This window comes from Cynocephalus volans, chromosome X, assembly GCF_027409185.1.
Source record: "Cynocephalus volans isolate mCynVol1 chromosome X, mCynVol1.pri, whole genome shotgun sequence".
Lineage (NCBI taxonomy): Eukaryota > Metazoa > Chordata > Mammalia > Dermoptera > Cynocephalidae > Cynocephalus > Cynocephalus volans.
In genome coordinates this window covers 155,651,363-155,661,722 of record NC_084478.1, presented here as the reverse complement: position 1 = coordinate 155,661,722, position 10,360 = coordinate 155,651,363, and the positions used below count along the sequence as shown (strand labels likewise).

General features: G+C 41.1%; 1 pseudogene; it reads right to left on the bottom strand.

Annotated features, from left to right (window-relative positions):
• Window positions 1-6,064: 6,064 nt before the first annotated feature.
• Window positions 6,065-6,421, bottom strand: LOC134368491 (large ribosomal subunit protein eL38-like; annotated as a pseudogene).
• Window positions 6,422-10,360: the final 3,939 nt, after the last annotated feature.

Here is a 10,360-nt window from a genome sequence, read left to right as displayed (position 1 = left end):
CATGCCCTAGGACTTTGTGGAAGTTGGAACTTAGGAGCTGTGAACCAAAGTATCTGGTGGAAGAAATTTCTAAGCAGCAAAACATTCAGGAAAGCATGGCTACTTGCAACAACCTACACCAAGTTATGGTGGCAAAGGCATAATATAAAGCCAGAATTTAAAAGGGAAGCAGAGTATAAAGGCTTCAAAAATTTGCAGCCTGGCCATGTGGTAATGAAACAGAGGGCATTTTCAGAAGAAAAATTCAATGGTACTAAGAAGATTCACTCGAAAGAAAGTGATTATCAAGAGAAGGGGGAAAGGCCCTGAAGGCATTGCAGAAGCCTCTGGGGCCAACCCTTCCATTTCAGGCCCAAAGGCCTAAGGAGACAGAATGGCCTTGGGGAACAAGTCTGAAGCACCCTCCATGGGCTCACTGCTCAGGGCCACCTCAGGAAGCTGCTTCCAGGACAAGCACCTCAGCTGCTTTAGCTGCTCCAGCCTTGGCTAAATTGGCTGGACCCACAGGTTTGGAAGGTACAAGCTAGAAGACTTGGCAGTGTCCATGCGGTGTTAGGTCTGCAGGCTCACAGAATGCCAGAGCTGGGAAGGGTCGGGAGCCTCCACCCTGATTTCAAAGGATGTATGAAAAAGTCTGGGGACCCAGGAAGAGATTTGTCACAGGGGTGGAGTCACCACAGACAGCCTTTGCTAGAGCAATGCTGAGCAGAAACGTGGGGTCAGAGTTGCAGCAGAGAAACCCCACCAGCACCATGCCTAGTGGAGCTGTGAAAGGAGGACCCCATGGAGACCCCAGACTTGTGGAGCTACCAGAGTGGAACATCAGCCTACGAGAGGTGAAGTGTGGCCTGAGACCACGGAAGCCATAGGAGCAGAGCTGCCTGAGGACTTGGGGACCCAACCCCCACATCAGCATGCAGAGGACATCCAACATGAAGTCAAAGTACATGATTCACCAGCTGTAAAATCTAATGCCTGCCCTGCTGGGTTTTGGACTTGTTTGGGACCTATTATACCTTTCCTTCAGCCTATTTCTCTCCTTCGGAATGGGAATATATACCCTGTGTCTGCCCCACCATTCTATCTTGGAAGTAGATAACTTGTATTGATTTCACAGATGGGACTTTGAACTTTGGACTTTTGAGTTGAAACAAGTTAAGACTCTGGGGATGCAATGAATGTATTTGCATATAAAAAGACATGAGTCTGGGGGCCCAGGGGTGGAATGTAGTGGATGGAATTATGCCCCCCAAAACTCACTGAAGCTTGAATTGTGTCCCCCAAGTTTTATTTATTAGAAACTTGGCCCCCACTATGACTGTTAAGAGGGTGGGAAATCCTATTATGATAAGTGAAAGGTGGAGCCTTGAAGAGATGATTGGATTGTAGGACCGTGTAGTAGTGAATGGATTAAAAATGGTGGCCAGGAGACTTCTGGTCAAGATGGCAGAACAGACAGTCCCCAGCATCACTCTGTCCCACAAATCAACTCATTTACAACTATAAAAAAGCAATGACAGCAAAGCTGAGGCCTCTAGAACTCAGGGGAAGAGAAGGAGAGACCTACAGAGTGCATGAAGGCTAGAAAAGCCACAATGAGAGAAAGAAAAAACCTCTGACCGTTTCGAGCCCTGGCCACTTCCAGGCTGGAGCTGCTGAGCGCATGGAGCAGGAGCCAACAAGAGCCTCAGCTGGGCCCTTCAGATGAAGTTGCATGGAGGTGGCAGGGGAGAAGAGGGCCTTGGTGACCCCCAGGCCAGCAAGACCACTAATGGGGTTCCCATGGACCCACATAGGAGCGAGGAGCCACAACAACTGAAAAAAAGGAGCCACTCAGAGGCCTGTGAGTCATTGCAAGGGACTGGCATACAGCCCATCCCATGGGAGGTATTTGCAGCACAGGTGGTGGGGGAGATGATGGGCACACTGGGAGAAAACTGGGACACAGCAAGGACAGCTGATCTGCTCCCCAATCAGTGAAGGCCCACTCAGAGGAGGTTGGTCAGGAATATAGAATTGCATGGGATGCAGTTTGATGAAAAGACTGAGGCCCAGACCAGTGTTTTTATACAACCAAGGTGCATTAGATTTCACTAAACCCAGAAGTCCTATAAAGTCAACCATTAAAACCTGAGCTGCACAAAAAGCCTTCCCCAGGGAATCAATAGCAAAGCAGCAATTTAGCTCAACCACACAGCTCAAGTGCTGATCCCCACAGGAAGTTCCCCCACTTTAGAAGTAAGAAAAGGACAACAAATTAGTTCCAGTTCAGAGTTTAAGTGGTAGGAACAGCAAATAATCCAATACAGAGCTGAAAGAAAAAACAGAGTACTCACAACCCGAGACAAAGTTTGATATTAACTAGTAAAGGTCTCATTTCACCAAAGAACACCTATAACATATAGAAGGACCAAAAGTCCCCTGGAATACCAAGCCAGAAAGGGGGACAACTAGGCACACTGCCAGCACCACGGGGCCCAGCAGGGGTCCTGAGATATGGAGCTGGGGACCAGACCCTTCACCCACAACCAGGAACACATCACCACCAACAACTAGGTAAGGAGCATGCCAAAAACATCACCTCCATGTAGGTTGCCCACCACAGCCAACACAGTAACCATGGCTGCCACAAAAGTGGCTAGACGCCACAACCATCGTACAGATGGTCCACCAGCCACTGGAGTGCATTGACACAAGGAGAGTCACCAGCAGAGACCAAAGAAAAGAGGATGTCTCTCTCCACAAAGCCCATTCCAGAGTGACAGAAGAAGCATCTGCTCTACAATAATTTGGGGGGACCTGAACACACCTCTCAGTACTGGACAGTTCGTCTAGGCAACAAATCAACAGAGTAACCATTACTCTTTCAGAAGGAGAGAAGAAATCTAGGGCAATTAGAGGGGGGAGGGGGAAGGGGAGAGATTGGACAAGGGGCATAAAGAATAAGTATGATTTAGAACAATATATATGCTAGTAATACTGATTTGATCAACATATGTCAATGTTGAACCCCAAAATATGTATAATCAATTATGAATCCATAAAAATTTTTTTTTTAATTGTGGTCAGGGGTGTGGTTCTGAGGTCTGTGAAGAGAGTAAATGAGAAGCTCTCTGTGCTCTCTCTGCTCCGCCGTTTTCACAGTGTGATACCCTGCCATCACTGTTGCCACCACTAAGACCTTCACCAGCTGTGTTCCCTGGAATTTGGACTTCCTAGCCTCAGAAACTGTTAGCAGTAAATTTTGTTTTCTTTACAAATTACCCAGTTCTGTGTATTTTGTCATAAGCAACAGAAATGGACTAATACAGGGTATATGCATTTTTAAATTTATTAGATTTTGCCAAATTACTCTACAAAGTACCTGCTATGTTCTAAGCACTTTGTAGGGATCAACTTGTCATATCATTATGACAACCACAGGAGGCAAATGCTGTTATACGACCTTTTACAAATGTGAAGACTGAAGCTAAGAGAATTTAAGTGACTTGCCCAAGGTCACACAGCAAGCAAACCATAGAGCTTGTATCCAAATGGAGTCAGTCTGGTTCCAAGGCCCATGCTTCGTCCAGGAACACTAAATACTACGGAAGCAGTGAGCAGTGAAGAAAAAAAAAAAAACCCACAGCCCTTTCCTCAAAGGTAATAAGCTCTCACGGAAGCTGGGCCTGGCCCATGGCCTCCCTGAGAGCATGAGGTTTAGAAGACTACTGCAGTTGACAGACTAATCTGCAGGAGGAATATCTTTTTTAAATTATTTTTACTTTTTGTTACATATACACATTGTTTAAAGAGACAACTACAACTACAAGGTTTGCAACAATCTCTTCCCCTGTTCTGCTCCCCAGATACAACCATTTTCAGTTAGTTCTTTTAGCTGATTCTTTTGCTACTTACATCTACAACTCCAAATGCCATGCTTGCATGAATAGGGCTTGGATTTACAGCTTTAAGCATTTTTTATAATCGACTTTACACTATGGAAGACAGGATTTAGACTCTAAACTGGTCTCTCTTTCTCTCTCTCTCTCACACACACACATACACCCCATAACCCATCCATATCCTCCCAATACGGTTATATTTTTTAGATCAATATTCAATGTTTTCATTATTACGGTTTTATAAATACAACATTCAACTGAGTCATGAAGTATGTTATAATTACTTTCCATCTCCTTCACATTTTATTTCCCTAGCATTTTTTTTAACTTGTTTTATTTTCTATATACTTACCAGCAAATCAACCCCAAAGTCTTCTCCTGGCAATTTTATCTTCTTAAAGAAATCTCTCCCAGAGCCTTCAGAACTGCTCCAATCTAGACTGTAATCTTGAGATCTGTTTTTATCAACATTCTAGGGATTCCCTTCACATCTGTCCTGTGTTAGATTCTTCATTGCTTAGCTCCACATCTTCCACGTTTTTTGGCCTATGCCCCTGTTTGGGTGTAGCCCACCCTCCAAAAGTTTCCTAAGAAAGGCTGTGTGGTATATTGTATTTCCCAGGAATGGCCACAGAAATAAGTCCTGTTCTTCAACCTGGGCCATTGGGAATTAAGCAGGGTGGAAATGATGCTGTGTGATTTCTAAGTCAAAGTCATAAAAATCGATATAGCTCCCACCTGGATCTCCCTCTGAATTCTCATCTGTTAAGCCCAGTCCCCATGCTGTAAAGAATATCAGGCCACATGTAGAGGCCTATGTGGAGAGAAGCAGCTCTCAATCCTGTCTTGGCTCCCAACCAACAACCAACACCAACTGCTAGACATATGAGTGAGCCATGTTGAAATGGATCTTCCAGGCTCCAGTTGAGATACCCTATCTAATACTGCTTGGAACCTGAGCCAGACATTCCCCATTTGGGCCTACTCAAATTTCAGTCATAAACAGCAACAACAAATATTATTGTTGTTTTGAGCAACCATGATTTAGGGTGATTTTTATGCAGTAATACGTGACCAGAACAGGGTGAATTGGAGGTAAATATTTTGAAAACTTGCATATCTGAAAATGTATTTATTCTACCATAAAATTTAAAACAAACATCATTTGGCTCAGTAAGAAATTCTATGATGAAATCTATTTTCAATAAAGAATATATTAAGCCATTGTTCCAGTATCTTCTAGCATCTAACATTGCTATAGAAAGGTGCAATGCAATTGTCATTCTCATTCCTTCACATGTGATCTTGATTTTTTTTCTCCAAGGAAGCATTTAAGATGATCTACAATTCTGAAATTTCAGGTGACATGAGTATGTATATATTCATTCTTTATGGTGGGCACTCATTGGGTTCTTTTGATCTAAATGAAGTCTCAAATCCTTCAATTCTGGGGAAATTTTCATATATTACATATTTTATAGTTTCACATTCTTTATTTCCTTTATTTTCTCTTTCTGAATTCCTCATTATTCAGATGTTAAACCTTCTGACTTGATTCTCTAAAGTTATTATTTTTCCTCCTATTTTCTTCATTAGTTCTACTTTCTAGGTGATTTCTTCACTTCATACAAGGGTACTTCAAAAAGTTCGTGGAAAAATGGAATTAAAAGATAATACAAATCTTTCCATGAACTTTTTATTTTTTCCTCGACCTCAGTCACAAGCTTTATTGTCCTGAGCATGGACTTGCCACCCTTCAACAATTCCACTGTGGGGAGGGGAAGGGCATGGGGAAGACTTGGGAGGGGGCCTGGCTGAGCCACACGTCCATGCACTTTTTGAAGTACCCTTGTATTTCTTTTTTTATTTAAATATTTTAACATTTACTTGTACATATTCGTGGGGTACAGTGTGTTGTTCCACACACACATATATTTCTGAAGGAGAAGCTTCTCACACCTTCTAGGAGAAAACATCAGAGAAAATCTTTGTGATTTTATTGGTTTATTTCATTTTTTATTGTTGCAATACATATATTTTAATATATTCTGGCTACAGATCCTTTATCACATGTATGTTTTATAATAATTTTTTCCCAATCTGTGGCATGTCTTTTTATTCTCTTACTGTTGTCTGTTTGGTTTCATTTTTAAAATTTTAGTACAGTTCAAATCAGTGTGTCAGGATCCTTTCAGCTCCTTCATTGCCAAACCTGGGGGCAGGGACGGCTTCAGGTCCTCTGCCTTCTCTTTGTCTGTGATGACCAAGGTATAAAGGTATCTACTGCATCAAACCTTAAACTTCACATTTTCCTTATTTTTCTTGATCTTGACAGATTTGGCATCCTTTGGCCTGGCTGTGAGCAGAAAGTCCTAGATTTCTTCAATTTTTCAAGACACACCCACGAGGCAAGCATGGACAGGGCGTGGACCGGCAGTGCCCAAGAGACACAGCAACCAGTGAGAATCAAGGAGACTGGAAAACCTTACTGTTGTCTTCTGATGAACAGAACTTTTTGAATTTTGATGAAGTTCCATTTATCAATTTGTTCTTTTACGGAAGGTACTTTTAGTGTTTTATCTAAGAGTTCGTTGCCTGACTCAAGTCACAAAGAATTTCTCCTATATTTTCTTCTAGATGTTTTATTGCATTCTGTACACTGACAATGAGCAAATCAAAAAGGAAATTAAGAAAGCAACTCCATTTACAATAGCATCAAAAAGAATAAACTACTTAGAAATAAATTTAACCAAGAAGGCAAAAGACTTGTACACTGAAAACTACAAAACATTGCTGAAAGAAATTAAAGAAGACATAAACATTTGAGATATCCCCTGTTTATGGATTGGAAGACATAACATTGTTAAAATGAAATAATACCCAAAATGATTTGCAGATTCAATCCTTGTCAAAATCCCAATGGTTTTTTTGTTTTTGGGTTTTTTTTAGAAATAGAAAAACCATTCTACCATTCATCTGAAATCTGAAGGGACCCTGAATAGCCAAAACAATCTTGAAAAAAGAACTCACACTTTCTGATTTTGGAACTTATTTAAAAGCAATAGCAATCAAAACGATGTGGTACTGGCATAAGTACACACATACAGACCATTGTAAAAGACTAGAAAGCTCAGAAATAATCCCTTGCATATATGATCAATTGATTTTTGACAAGAGTTCCAAGACCATTTGATGGTGAAAGGACAGTGTTTTCAACAGATGGTGCCGAAAAAACTGGATATCAACATGCAAAAGAATGAAGTCTGATGGGGTTTGGATTATTGTCCTCCCAGAACTCACATGGAAATCTGATCCACAGTGTGGCAGTGTTGGGAAATGTTTTGAGTCGTGGGGGCAGATCCCTCATGAATGGATTCATGCTCTCCCTGGGGGGTGTGGGTAGTGAGTGAGTTCTTGCTCTATTAGTTCCCTCAAGAGCTTGTTGTTTAAAAGACCCTGGCACCTCCCCTCTCTCTCTCTTGCTTCCTCCCGCCCTGTGATCTGCTTGTAACTGCCAGCTGCCTGCCACTTTCTGCCATGAGTAGAAATAGCCTGAGGCCCATGCCAGATGCAGCTCTCCCAGAATCATGAGCCAAAGAAACCTCTGTTCTTTATAAATTACCCGGTCTCAGGTATTCTTTTATAGCAACAAAAATGGACTAATTCAAAGTCATATCTTTTACTTTACACTATATACAAAAATTAAGTCAAAATGGATCGAAGACCTAAATGTAAGAGCTAAAATTGTAAACCTCTTAAAAGAAAACATAGGGGGAAATTTTTATGACATTGAACTAGGCAATAATTTATTGGATATGACACCAAAAGCACAGGCAACAAAAGAAAAAGTAGATCAATTAAATTTTATCAAAATTAAAAACTTTTGTGCACCAAGGAACACTATCAAGATAGTGGAAAGACAACCCACAGAATGGGAGAAAATATTTGCAAGTCATAGATCTGATAATAACTTAATATCTAGAATACATAAAGTAATCCTGCAATTCAACAACAACAAAACCCAATTTAAAAATTGGCAAATGACTTGAGTAGATATTTCTCCAAAGAAGATATATAAATGGCCAATAAGCACATGAAAAGATAATCAACCTCAGTAGTCATTAGAGAAATGCAAACCAAAACCACAATGAGATAGCATTTCACACCCATGAGAAGAGCTATTATCAAAAATATGAAAAATAACAATTGTTGGGAAGGATGTTGTATTAGTCCGTTTTGTGTTGCTATAACAATACCTGAGACTGGGTAATTTATAAAGAACAGAGGTTTCTTTGGCTCATGATTCTAGGACAGCTGCATCTGGTGTGGACCTCAGGCTACTTCTACTCATGGTGTAAAGAAGCAGGCAGCCGGTGGGTACAAGCAGATCACATGGCGAGAAGAAGCAAGGGGGGGGAGGTGCCAGGGTCTTTTAAACAACCAGCTCTTGAGGGAACTAACAGAGCGAGAACTCACTCACTACCCCCACCCCCCAAGGAGAGCATGAATCCATTCATGAGGGATCTGCCCCCACGACTCAAACAGCTCCAAACACTTCCACACTAGGGATCAGATTTCCACATGAGTTTTGGGAGGACAGCACATCCAAACTGTATCAGACATTGAGAAATTTCAGCCCTCGTGCATTGCTGGTGGGATGTAAATTGGTGCCACTGCCTGTAAAACAGTTTGTCAGTTCCTCAAAATATTAAACATGAAGTTAATTTATGATCCAACAATTCTACTCTTAGGTATATATATCAAAGAGAAATGAAAACATACATCCACACAAAATGTGTACATAAATGTTTATAGTGGCATTATTCATAAGAGCAAAAAGTGAAAACAATGTCCCCCAACTGAAAAATGGATAAGTAAAATATGGAATGTCCACACAACAGAATATTACTCAGCCTTAAAAAGGAAGGAAATTCTGGCTGGTCGGTTAGCTCAGTTGGTTAGAGCATGGTACTAGTAATGCCAAGGTCCAGGGTTAGATACCTATACTGGCCAGCCACCAAAAAGAAAAAAAAAAAGGAAGGAAATTCTGACACATGGAGTTCACATGAATGAACTTTGAAACATTGTGCTAAGTGAAAGAAGCCAGGCATAACAGGCCACCTATTATTTGGCTCCGTTTGTATAAAATGTCCAGGAAAATACACAAAATCAGAAAGTGGATTTGTAGTTACTATGTGCTGGAGGATGGAGGAATGGGGAATGACTGCTAACGGCTACAGAGTTTCTTTACTGAGTGATGAAAATGTTCTAAAACTGATTGTGGTGATTGTTATACAACTGTGTGAATATACTAAAAACCACTGAATTTTAAAGTATGAATGGGTGAATTGTTTGGTATTTGAATTATATCTCAATAAATTTGTTAAAAATTATAGTATCAGAGTGGGGAAAATGACAAAATAAAAATATCTGAAAAGTTTTATAAAAAGGCAGTCACATCCCTGAATAACCTGACTCTCCCTCACCTTAATGGAAGGTTTGTTCCCAGGAAAGGGTAAAACTGAAGATTTCTGGACTTGGGGCATTAAGTATATTTGAGGTAAAGTGCTGTTCAGAAAGCAAGGAATTAAGTGAAAATTTATACCCCAATTTTTAGACACTCTCACTTTCTTCTGTTACCCTGATCCTAGAAATTTACTGTCAAGCAGAAGGCCGAAAGCCTCTCCTCTGAGGAATTGACTAGTCCAAGGAATACCTAAAGAGACTTACATTTGGGGTGCCTATAGTAAAAATCCAAGTGAGGTTCTACTTTAATAAAGACCAAATCACCAAATATTATGCAGGCATACATAGCTTTCAAACAACTTTTTAGTGCTTTGTTCTTTAACATGAGCAGATTGTCAAGGACCACCATGTATTGAAGGAAGCATCTTAGAAGAACTACAGAGATTAAAAAGGCAACAAAGCAAATAAACTCCAAGGTGAGAGAGACAATGTAAGCAGAAAAAGAAAACTCCAGTAAACACCACCTGTAATTGGGCTTTTGGGTCCAGCCAAAATGAAGTAACAGGGACTGGATTTACCTTCCCTGAAATAGCTTAAAAAAATAGCAAAATTTATGAAACAATAGTTTTCAAGACATTGGACATCAGGAAATGAAAAAGTGTGATCCCTGAGAAATGGAAACAGTATGACTTGTGCCATCCAGTTGCCGCAGCTTACAAACCAGGGCATGGTGCAGAGGGGACATCAGCACCGGGAGCCCAGCAGACGTCCTCATGAGTTAAGGAGACGGAGTTGGGAGCAAGGGGAGGTAAATCTGGCTAAAGTTCACAGGACAGAGTACCACAGGAGAGAGCTGCATGGAGAGAGAGAGAGAACTCAGGAGGTCTGCGGGGGACCACCGAGTACTGAGATGAGTGCTAAGCAGCAAATGTACATGAGAAAACCACCTGAGACCGGAAGAACCGTGTAAAGGGAACAGAGGTAACAGTGCCAAGCACTCACAGAGGCCG